At 45.2% G+C, this 12,609-nt stretch overlaps 1 protein-coding gene across 6 annotated transcripts in view; it reads left to right on the top strand.

The window, feature by feature from the left end:
* Positions 1-2,624: 2,624 nt before the first annotated feature.
* Positions 2,625-12,609, top strand: part of SMARCA4 (SWI/SNF related BAF chromatin remodeling complex subunit ATPase 4) — a 77,785-nt gene continuing 67,800 nt past the window's right edge. For 3 of the 6 annotated variants that reach the window (XM_080930520.1, XM_080930518.1, XM_080930519.1), the window contains exon 1: positions 2,625-2,858. The gene's annotated coding sequence lies outside the window, so the exon portion shown is untranslated. The remainder of the gene's footprint in view (positions 2,859-12,609) is intronic. The other 3 variants (XM_080930522.1, XM_080930523.1, XM_080930521.1) reach the window with 1 other exon arrangement.

The raw sequence follows: 12,609 nt of genomic DNA on the forward strand, positions 1-12,609 counted from the left end.
AGCCATTAATCTAGGCAATCATTCATACACATGACCACAGTCCAGTCTAATGGAGGCAGTTTGTCAACTGAGATTCCCTTTTCCATGGTGACTCAAGTTTGTTTCAAGTTGACAAAACTAACCAGGACAACAGAGAGGTCCAGACCCCACTTGTCCATTTCATGAACATTGTTTAGAGAGCTGTCAGTTGGCTCCTGTTTTACAGATGGAGAACAAAGGACCTGGTGTTGGATCCAGCATACCTATGTGCTAACAATGAAGTTTGCTTTATACCTGTGTAGCTGCTGTATATATTTAGACTCTTGCTTATTTATGATTTTTCCTGATACATACCTAGAATGAAAAAGGCCCAATTTGTTGATTCAGGTTAAGTGTTTCACAGAATTACCTACTCAGTAGCCAGGCAGCCTGGTCTTTGTTTATCACCACCCCCTCCACCCACCTTTTTCTTACCCTTTGAAGCAGTCTCATATAGTCCAGCTGGACACAAATTTACTCTGTAGCTGAGGGTGACTTTGCACTACTGATCGTCTTGTTTCTGCATTTCTACTTGAGACAACAGGCATGGATCTCTATGCCTAGTTTACTGTGTTGGCGATAGAACCCAGGGTCTCATGCATGCTATTCATACACTACCAGCAAGAAGTATACTTCCAGCCTTTCAGCCCATAGATGATACTTAAAACATCTATCCAGGTGGTGATATTGCATACCTTCAGTCCCACACTCAGGAGGCAACAAGCAAATCTCTGAATTTGAGGCCAGCCTACTGAGAAAGGGGTACACAGAGAAACCCTATCTTGAAAAACAAAACCAAAAAAGTTTAAAATATATATATATATATATATATATATATATATATATATATATATATATATAATTAAAAATCTAGAATGGCTGGTAGTAGCAGCACATGCCTTCAATCACAGCACTCTGGAGATAAAAAAAATTTCTAGCATGTAATTTTGATAGGATGTTGTCTGTAATCCTAGTACTCAGTAGGAAGTATCAGAGGCTCCTGAGTTGAAAGCAGTTCTGGCTGCATAGGTATCCCCTGAGAGGCTTGGGAACAAAAGGTGGGTCCTCTGCAACAGCAAGTGCTCTTAACTGTTGGGCCATCTTACCAGCCATATATATATATATATATATATATATATATATATATATATATAACATATATATATATATTTTTTTTAAAGAAAAGCTCATTATGTAACCTTAGCTGGCCTGGAACTCACTATGTAGATAAAGTTGGCCAGCAAGATGAGCTTGTTGAGATTAAGAACAAATACAACCAAACTCTGTCTGAAAATAAACCTTAAAACCAAAATTTAGCTGGATGTGATTTGTTCCAGACTTTTGGGGCAGAGGCAGATAGATCTCAGCTCGATGTCACCCTGGTCTCAAGATCCATTTCCAAGTTAGCCAGAGCTACACAAACTGTCCTCGAAAAACAAAAACTAAAAACCAACCAAAAATACCATGAGTTTGCCAGTCTTGGTAGCTTGGGTCTGTAACCCCAGCACTTAGGAGGCAGTAACGGGGAATCACTTCCAGTGATATTTAATGAACTGAAACATTCTTTGTACTACTTTGTGACAGAAAACAGCCTTTTTGTTTGTTTCTTTGTTTAGAGAAGGTCTCACTTTGTATCCATGGTGCACTGGAGCCTCACTATGAAGAAAGACCAAGCTGGATTGGTACATGCATGCAGCACTCAGGAAGATAGTGCCAGGACAGCCAGGGCTACACAAAGAAACCCGGTCTTAAAAAACCAAAACCAAACCAAAGGCACACAACAAAAACAAGAAACAAGGTTCCACCTGCCTCTGCCTCCTGAACCCTGTCTAGCCACCACCAAATATTTTTAAAATCCAACCAGAGGCCTGGAATCTCCACATTTGGACAGAGTTATACACTCATTTCTCCAAGGCTAATAATGGCTTTCTTCGAAATCATAAGGAAAATGTGACCATGGCTGTTTCTACCTCACATCCTGTGCACTTTACTTATTCATCCGGCTCTCCACAGATTGTGAACCAGAGGGCGGCTAGTGGCCGAAGGCAGCTCAATAAATATTTGGAAAGCTGGGCCTCAGCAGGTTCTGCAGGAAATATGATCAGGGCAGAGCCTTGCAGAGCAGGCAGGGCCGCGCCAGAACCAGGATCAAAGCGTTTCCCAGGCCTGCCCTTAGCCCCGCGTGGGTCTGCCCCTTTCTTGAGCAGTCTGACCACTTCTCGGCTACACTTTCCTCCTTGGGTGCTCATTTCCGAGCCTAAGGACTTGCCTTTCATCGTTACGATCTCCCATCTGGACCACCCAGCCCCATCCCCCAACCATTAAGCGTCGCCGCAGTGCCGCCCCCTCTGCGCATGCTCCTCGGTTTGAGGTCCAATTGCGTGCCTTGGATGTAGGTGTGCGCTTGCGCAGAGCCGCCCAGAGCCCCACAGGGGCGGTGCACCTGGATCTCGTGCGGCCTCTGCACCCGCCCACCTCCTCGCTGCCTCAAAGGATCGGTGCGCGTGCGCACAGCGGATGGCTGAGCATGCGCATAGGGAGCGGAAGGGTGGGCTGGCGCGCGCACGAGGCCGGACGAGCAGCGGAAGCAGGGGAAGTGGCCTGGGTAGAAAGGGAGACGGGGGCGCGCGTAGCGGGCGCGCGGGCTGCGTGTGTGCTGGGGGTGGGGGGGCGGCCTGCCGAAACCGGGCGGGCACGCGCGCGAGGCTTTCCCACTAGCTTGGCAGCGGCGGCGACGGCTTCTTTGTTTCGTGAGGAGAAGCGAGACGCCCACTCTGTCCCCGACCCCTCGTGGAGGGTTGGGGGCGGCGCCAGGAAGGTTGCGGCGCGGGTACCTCCAGGTAAGGAATGGAGACTCTCGGGCGGAACGAGGCTCCCAGGGCTTGGGGAAGACGGTTTGAATGAAGCCGAGGCGCCGGGAGGGGGAGGGGGCAGCTGGGCGACCAGAGCGGGGTCGGGGTACGGCGGCGCCTGAGGGTCAAGAAGCCTTGTGCGCGCGGCTCAGGCCGCAGTGCAGCGAGACCGCGGCTGCTTCCAGGCTCTGTGGCCGGCGAGACGGGTGGCTTTGGGCCGCGTGAAGGCCGCGCGCGCGTTCTCGTGGAGTCTTGGGACAAAGCTTCTTCCCTTTGGCGTTCCAGAGATCCAGATCCCCCACTTTAATTTCTGTAAACCCCAACAGAACAGCGGCTAGGTGTCGTGGGGTTTTCTGGCCTCGTTTGTAACAAGTGCGATACTAATTAATGCCCTGTGGTCGGGCGTCGGGAGCAACATTTTACACCTCAGATACTGATGCCCAGTGTAGCTTGGACACAGTCATAAGCCCTCTTCGGTCCCCAGCCCTCACTTTTTTTATTTCTATTTTTTTTTTTGATAAATTTTATTGCAGATTTTGAAGGAAAAGTAAAGAATTTTTTCTGTGGCTTCAAAATCTTTGTTTAAAAAGTGTGGGAACGTTTCCTCTGGGCGTCATTGTTTTCTTTTGAGTCCCTTGGCCCTTCCCAGTTTTTCAGATAGGGTTTTTAATTTTAAGACATGGAAGGCAAGTGTTTTGTGCGGGTCCGAAGGCATCTGCTTGATCCCTTTTACCTCCAACGACTCCTCAGGAACTGGAAACTAGTTTTTGTTTGAATTGACAGACTTTGAGTTTGATGCCCAGGCCGGCTGTCAGCTAGTTGTGTGGCCTTAGGCGAAATCGCTAATCTCTCCAAACTTCTTGGTTTCCTCCTTCGAACTGGGGAATTACTTTCACTGATAGGGTTGGGAAAAATTAGGTATATAGTTTCTGCATCATTATCATCATCATTTTGATTTTGAAGACAGGATGTTATAACCAAGGCTGACCTCCACCTCCTTATGTAGATCAGGCTGGCCTTGAATTCCTCATCCTTATCTTCCTGCCTCCACCTCCCAAGTGCTGGGATTACATGTTTAGCCAGGCTTCCTGTACTGTTATTGACTGGTCCAGCAGATAGTTGAACCCCTACTTTGTGTTACATGTCTGATAGGGGAATGGAATGTAAATATGGGGACATTTCTCCTTGGCCTGCATGCATATTAATTCATTAAGAAGTATTGGGTTTGTTTTGACTCCCCCCACCCCTCTGGCCTCACTGTAGCTCTGGCTGACCTGAAACTATGTTGATCAGGCTGGCCTCAAACTCACACTGCTCTGCCTGCCTCTTCCTTTTGAGTGCTGGGATTAAACTCTTGCATAGCCATGTCCCTTGGGCCCACTTGTGTTTTGTTTGTTTTTTGAGACTGGGTTTCTCTGTTCAGCCCTGGCTGTCCTGGAACCTGCTTTGTAGACCAGGCTGGCTTATAGCTGAACTCAGAGATCTGCCTGCCTCTGCCTCCTGAGTGCTGGAATTCAAGCTGTGAGCCACCAGTGTCAATCGTTGCAATTTCTTATTTATTTATGTGTGTATGGAGGTCAGAGAAAAACTTGCAGGGTCAGTTCTCCCCTCCATCACTGGGTTCCCGGATTGAGATCAGATGGTCAGTTTTCAGTGCAAGTGAAATGACCCGTTGAGTCATTTCTCCTGTCCTTAAGCCTCTAAGTGTGTTATTTTTGTGGTGTTGATCAAAGTTGATTCTGAACATGCTAGGGAAGTGTTCTACCACCAAGCCAGCACCCAAACATTGTTTTGACTTTTTTTTTTTTTTTTTTTTTCAAATGTGGGTTTTTTTTATATTGTTCGTTCATTTTGGGTATTGTTGGGCCTGGAACCCATAGCTTTGTGCATGTTACGTGTGTGTGTGTGTGTGTGTGTGTGTGTGTGTGTGTGTGTGTGTGTGTGTGTCGATATATCTATATCTATCTATGTATCTATCTCCATCCTTATCAATAGCGAACCCTTTGGGCTGCCATTTAAGCCTTACAACCTACCTTGTGAAGGGACAGAGTGTTTGCCTGAGGGAGCAGTGGTGGCCATAGTGTAGAAGGCTGCGTGGAGGAAGACCACGGATAGCAGTGCCAGCAGAGCTGCAGCTCTGTCAGGTCTCCAACAGTGCAGCTGGAAGCAGGCAGTGGGGACAGGAGAGGAGGGGCCTTGGGAGGGATGAACTTGGGTGATTAGTACAGGATCCAGATCCAGAGCAATAAATATGTTTTAAAGTTGCTGATGTTTGGCTTTGAACTTTGCAGGCCATTGCTCTTCTAGCCCAGGTATCACTGCTTGGAAAGTGATGAAGTCACTGGTGAAATCTGTGGTCCTGGTTTGGTGGTTTGTTTGTGGGTGGGTGTGAAAGGTGTTAGTTCTCTTTTGAACTTAAAATTTTTTGTTTGTTTAATTTTGTGTGATATATGGAGGTCAGAGGACAACTTTCAAGAGTGGATTTTCTCCTACCACAAGGGTCCTAGGGATTGAATTGCAGGTCATCATTTTGGAGCAAGTGCTTTTCCCTGCTTATCCTTGCTGTGAAGGGTGCTGCTAGTTCTTCAGTGTTTTGTAATTCATATGCAGCCCTGGGTCCTGGCACTAAGCTGTGAAACAGGTGTACTGGGATGTCACTGGACCTGGTGATAGGCTTGAATGAAATGACACAGGAATCTGCTAACTATAGTGAACACTGTTTGTTTTGTTTTTCAAGACAAGGTTTCTCTGTGTAGCCCAGGCTGGCCTCCATCTGCCTACCTCTGCCTCCAGAGTTCTGGGATTAAAGGTGTGAGACCACCGCCTGGCATGGACATTATTTGTTAAAGTTAATATTCTGGTTTCATCTCTATTAATTCTTTTTTGTGGTGCTGGGGACAACCCAGAGTTTACATAGATAGGTGTGGTGGTTTGAATGAGAATATCCCTCATAGGCTCATATATTTGAAAGCCTGGCAGAACTGGTTTTAGGAAGCATTATGATATGCGCCTTTGTGAGAGGAGTTGTTTCAGTGAGGTGAGCTTGAGAGTCAAAAGCCCATGCCTGGCCCAGTCGCTCTCTGCCTCCTTGAGTATTAGATGGAAGCTCTCAGCTACTGCTACAGGGCCACACCTGCCTGCTACCATGCTCTCCTCCTTGATGGTCATAGACTCAGCCTCTGAAATAAATGTAAGCCTTGGCTGTGGTGTCTTCACAGCAGTAGGAAAGTGCTTTGCCATTAGGCTGTACTTTCATTGTTTGTTATTTTTTGAAGTAGATATAGGTGCTTTGTTTTACTCTGTGTGTGTGTGTGTGTGTGTGTGTGTGTGTGTATGTGTGTGTGTGTGTGTAAAATAGTCAGGAGAGGTCAACTTCCTGGAACTGGTTCTCCTTCAATCAAGTGAATTATAAGGTTCAAACTCAGATCATTGGGCTAAGTGACAAGCACCCTGACTTAATTAGGGGTTTTCTCGCTGCATTGAAACCCACCCCAAAAAAAGTTGGAGGAAAAGGGGCTTATTTGGTTTACACTTCCATGTTGCTGTTCATCAGATGTCGGTACTGGAACTCAAACAGGGCAGGAACCTGGCAAATGCAAGAGCTGATGCAGAAGGCATGGAAGGCTGCTGCTTTACTGGCTTACTCCCCATGGCTTGTTCATTCTGCTTTCTTATAAGACCCTGGACCACCAGCCCAGGGATGGCCCCACTCAGGGTGGGTTGGATCCTCTCCACCAGTCCACATTAAGAAAATGCCTTACAGCCAGCTCATATGGAATCATTTTCTCAATTAAGGTTCCCTCCTTTCAGATAACTCCAGTTTATGTGTCAAGTTGCCATAAGACCAGCCAGCGAGTGCCTTTAACCTGCTGAGCCATCTTGATTGCTCCTCTAACTTTTTGTTTTGTTTTTTAAGACCGTGTTTCTCTGTGTAGCCCAGACTACCTTCGAATTCCATCTGTAGACCAGCCTAGCCTTGAATTCAGAGATCCTCCTGCCTCAGCCTTTCAAGTGCTGGGATTAAAGGTGTATGCTACCACCACTTTGCCTTAATTATTACTATTATTATTATTTTTTTTTTTTTTTTTTTTTGAGACAGGCTCTTGCATAGCCTAGGTTAGCCTGGAGCTTGCTACGTATTTGAAGGTGACCTTTTACTGTTTGGTTTTGTTTTTTGTTTTTGTTTTCCCTTTTTGATAGGGTCTTATCACATATTCCAGGCTGGTGTCTTACTCATGTCAATCCTCTTGTCTCAGCCTCTCAAGGACTGGGTTTACAGGCTTGGATCCCACACTTGGCTTAAGGCATTGGTGTTTCATTTTTCTGACTTCATCAAAGGGGGTTGTATCATAGCATCTCACTGAGTGGTTAGCAAGGGTTCCTTTGTACTTTCAGAGGCTGCAGTAGCATTGAAAATTACTTGAGAGTTCATTGATTTCGATTTGTTTTATTTTGTTTTTAACCACAAATGTGGGACTGTGATCTAGCTTAGTGGTAGCCCTACTATGCGCTAGGCCTAGATTCCGTCTCCAGTCAACACAAGCACAGACACAGTCTGTAGAAAAGATGGTCTGGAGGGATGGAGAGTTGGCTCAGTGGTTAAGAGTACTGGCCCCTCAGCTGGGTGGTAGTGTCTTTGATGACAGCCCTAAGGAGGCAGAGGCAGGTGGATCTCTATGAGTTTGAAGACAGATGTGTTTGGTGTGCAGACAGTGTTCTAGGACAGCCAGGGCTACACAGAGAAATCTTGTCTCAAAAAATTAAAAGGTTAAAAAAACAAGTACTGGCAGCTCTTTGAGAGGACCCAGGTTCCATTCCTAGCAGGCACACACATGGTGATTCGTCTGTAACTCCATTCCTAGGAAATTCTGTGCCTCCTTTTGGCCTCTGTGGGCACCACACATGGGAATTACACAGAAATACCCACACATATGAAACAATAGTTACAACAATGGAAAAAATGTGTGAAGCTGTTTGTGCTCTGATTTTTTTTTTTTTTTTTTTTTTTTTTTTTTTGAGACAGGCTTTTTTTTGTATAGCCCTGGGTGTGCTGGAACTCACTCTGTTAGATCAGGCTAGCCTTAATTGCAGAGATCCACCTGCCTCTGCCTTCCCTGTGCTGGGATTAAAGATGTGTACCACCCCTGTCTGGTATGAAACTGTTCTTTGGTTTTTATTGTTACTTAACAGATTGTCTCATAGCTTAGTTCTTCTCATAAACACAAACATAAATAAATCATTAAATGATTTTTTAAAAGGCTGGTGAGGTGGCTCTGCTGGATCTTTAGATAATCAAAGTTTGGTTTCCAGCATCCACACATAACTACCTCATTTCCATAACTCCAGCTCCAGGAGGATCTGAGATCTTTGATTTTCTTGAACACTTGTGCTCATGTGCATATACCCATTACAGACACACCAATACACATAATAATAACATTTAAAAATTATGTATCCCTGTGTGGGTATATGCATGTAAGTGCAGGTACCTGTGGAGGCCAGAAGAGGACATAAGTTGAATCCTCTAGCTGGATCTGGAGTTACAGGTGGTGTGAACTGTCTTGCATGTGTGCTGGGGATGAACTCTTGTTCTTTGTAAGAGCAATAAATGCTGAACCATGTCTTCAGACCCTAAAATATAGAAAATAAAATGGACTGGTAATGTAGCTCAGTAGTAGAACATTTGCTTAGCATATTTACTCCTGGGTTCAGTCAGTCACACTATACACTGGATGTTTAAAAGGTCTGAACGAAAACGGCAGTGTATCTGGGATATGCCAAGGACCTGCCAGTCAAGGCCAAGAGATCTTGCTGATGTCATATCTCAGCAGAAGTGTTACACTCATTAAGGTAACTAGTGATTTTGGTGTTTGCTATATAACTGCACCTGCTGATATGTTTTCCGTATGTGGAATTGGAAGACTTTGAGGGTGACATTCCCATAGCTGCATGAAGAGGAGGGGGATCTCCTTGGCTTCTCCTTGGTTCTCCTTGGTTCACAACCATCTATAATGGGATCTGATGCCTTCTGTCATGTAGGCATACATGCAAATAGAACACTCATGTAAATAAATAAATACTTCTTATTAAAAAAAGAGAGCAGCAAGCCTTTGGATGATGCTGAGTTTTGTTTTCCACCAGGAAGGCGCTGTATGCAGAAATAAGCAAGTGCATGTTAGCAGACACAAACCAGTCCTGATCCCTTCCTGTCATTTGTACCCCAAGCTGATTTCTAGAGCTTATGAGATGGATTCAGGCAACCCAAGCTGGCTTCAAACTCATTCTGTGCCCGAGAATGCCCCTGAACTCCACCCTTCACCTTCCAAGTACTAAAATGACAGGTGTGAGATGTACTGTGACTTTTTTGAGGGGTAGGATGGTTACTGTTTAGGTCTTATTATATCTAGCTGGCCTGGAACTCAAATGAAGTTCCTGTTAGTCTTGATGTTTGGGTCCTTCTCCCTCACCCTCCTATGCTAAGGTTAGGGTGTGTACCACCATGGTCAGCTAACAGTTTGTATTTTGTCCCATGTGTTCACCAGTCAATGTGGTAAAATTACTCAGGCGTAGCTTGGTTTGTAGACCGTTTGCCTGGTATATATGAAGTCCCGGGTTTCATACTGCATAAAACCAGCCTGGTGGTGTATATCTGTGACCCCAGCACTTGGGATGTAGAGGCTCGAAAATCAAAAAAAGAAAAAAAAAAAAGGGCAAGGTTAAGTTAGGTATGTTGGTGCATGCTTTTAATCCTAGAACAAGAAGCAAGGTATGCAGAGGTATCGATGAGTTTGAGGTTAGCCTAATCTGTACAGTTCCTGGTCAGCTAAGACTACATAGTGAGTCTGTATCTCAAAAACACAAACAAATCCTCTAGTCCAACAACAGAAAAATGAGCAATGTGCCCATTATAACAGTGGAAACTGTCAGTTTGACTTGTTATGCCAGCTGGGTATGCCTCACTGGCTCAGGATGCAGGTGGCTACATGACAGTTGCTACATCACCTGTGACAGTGGGAGGTGTCAGTCAGGGACATCTGATGTGCTTCTTGTGTGTCCTAAAAGTCTCAGGAGAATTGCAGTGTGGGTCATCTCACTGTGCCCTTGGAATTTAATCTGGGATCCAGGGGGACATGTGTGGTGCTGATGGTAGCCACTGCTGTTTACTTCCCAGCACATCCTCTGCCTGAAAGAGGTTCAGTGACCTCCGTAGGTATTGTCCTGTTGCTCCCTGCTTCTCTGTCATTCATCATCATCTGTGCCCCTGGTGAGAGCTTCTCCCACCTACATTATTTATATATACACTAGTAGGAGCTAGTGATAGGCCTGGTGGGGGTGGAACCAAACTTAAACAAGAGAAAGAATATGGACAGAACAGATTTGTGTAACCTTGCTTCAGATGTGGGGTCTGGGCACAGTCTAGCCAGTGGTGAAAAGCTCATCTTAGGGGTGGAAGGGCTAAGTCACTGTTGAATTAATTCATAAACCTTCCTGAGGATGGTGAGGCCACCCTGGCTCTCTCAGGGCCTGTGGTACTGAGATCCCTTTTTTTTTTTTTTTTAATTTATATTGGTGTTCTGCCTCCGTGTATGTCTGTGTGAGGATGTCAGATCCTCTGGAACCTGGAGTTACAGACAGTTGTGATTGTATGTAGGTGCTAGGATTTGAACTTGGGTCTTAAGAGCAGCCCGTGCTTTTAGCCACAGAGCCATCTCTTCAATGAAAATAGAAAAGATGCAAGATCCCAGATAACCTCCTCCCCTTCTACAGGGTTTCTTTGTGTGGCCCTGGCTGTCTAGAACTAGTTCTGTCAAGAGGCTGGCTGGCCTCAAACTCAAAGAGTTTGTCTCTGCCTCTGTCTTTGCCTGTGCTGAGATTAAAAGTATGCATTACCATTGCTCAGCACCACACACAGTTTCTAAGTCTAATTGTTTTATTTATATGTGAGTACACTGTAGCTGTCTTCAGACCAGAAGAGGACGCCAGATCCCATTACAGATGGTTGTGAGCCACCATGTGGTTGCTGGGAACTGAACTCAGGACCTCTGGAAGAGCAGTCAGTGCTTTTAACCAGCTTTTTAATCTCCAGCTTGCCTAATTTTTTAAAAAATGATTGACTTAATTGAATTCTCTGCATTGAGTTTTTGATGTAAGTGCCCTGGAGGCCAAAATCGGATATTGGATCCCATGCAGCTAGAGTTACAGGTGGTCCCCCAGGTGCTGGGGATTTAATTCAGGTCCTCTGCAAGACCAACAAGTGGACTTCTGGGGTTTTTTTAAATAATTTTTTTTTGCTCACATTTTTTATATTTTTGTTTATATCTTTTGAGTCTGAACACTTTTGACCAAGCAACAACATTACTTATTTTTCTTTTTTATTTACAGCAAGTGTTCTTAGTCCTGGAGCTATTCTCTTCTCTCCAGCCCCTAATCTTGTCTCGCTGAACCTGGAGTTTGCTCATTCACTCATTTAGATTGACTGCTGAGCCCCAAGGTCTTCCTGTCACTTCCCTGGTGCTGGGATTAGGGTCATGCAACTGTCACCTGACTTTTTTTTTTTTTTTAATCATATGTATAGGCACTTGTGTGGTAGCCCAGAGGTGACAGTGAACATCTTCCTTAATTTCTGTTTACCTTGTATTTTGAGATTTTGAAATCAAAGTGTGTTGGTTGGGCTAGTCTGCTAGCCCCTTCTATGGTGGACACAAGCAGTATTTACACGACGCTGGAGTTCAGTCATGATGCTTGCAGAGGAAGTGCTTTGCTCGCTGACACTTTCTGCAACCCCTGCGTTCCATTAGCCGCTTTCTGTTCCCTGTGCAGAGTTAGTCTTCCCTCGTTCTTTCCCAGTGTTTGTAGGCTGCTTAGCTGATGGTGGCTCTGCAGCCTGATGTGTCAGGGCCAGCAGCTAGAGGAGCAAGTGCTGTTTCTCTTTTTAGGTTGATTTTTATTTGTATGTGTATGCATGTGTCATGTGTGTAGGTACCCAAGGAAGCCAGGAGGGTGTCAGAGCTCCTGAAACAGGAGCTGTAGGACACTGGATTTGTATGCATTGGAAACTGAACTCTGGTCTCCTTGAAGAACCATTGCTCCAGCCCCAAAGTGACCCTCACAAGATCCTGTTATACTTTATGTAGTGGTTTAAATGGTCATGGTTCTCATCTCAAGCGTTTGAGCCCCAGTTGGTGGTGCTGTCTGGGAAGGCTTAGGAGACATGTTGCTAGAGGAAGTGGCTCAGTTAAGTAGGGATTTAAGCGTGTATAGCCTTACCCCATACCTGTTTCTTCTTTTTGCTTGTGACTGAAGATAGGGCCTCACAGCTGCCTTTTCTTGCTGCCATGCCTGCCACTTGCTGCTGTCCATCCATACAGACATGACGGACTCTAAGTGCTTTAGAACCACAAACCAGAGTACAGTCTCTTTTCCTCAAAGTGTCCTTTATAATCACGGTGTTTTTTCAAAACAGCAAGCTGTTTGTTTGTTTTTGTTGTTTTGTTTTGTTTGTTTGTTTGTTTGTTTTTTCCTTTTTGAGACAGGATCTATGCTACATTTGCTTTCCTGGACATGTCTCAGTAAATCAGGTTGGCCTGGCCTCTTAACTGGATGGAGATTTGCCTCAAAGGGTGATATTAAGCTGGGTGCTGGGGCACCTGTGTAACCCCATCAATGGGAAGTTAAGGGCAGCAGAATCTAAAGATCTAGCCTGGGCTAACACAATGAGATAACTTCTTAAAAGACAAAA

The sequence above is a fragment of the Micromys minutus genome (assembly GCF_963924665.1).
Source record: "Micromys minutus genome assembly, chromosome: 16".
Lineage (NCBI taxonomy): Eukaryota > Metazoa > Chordata > Mammalia > Rodentia > Muridae > Micromys > Micromys minutus.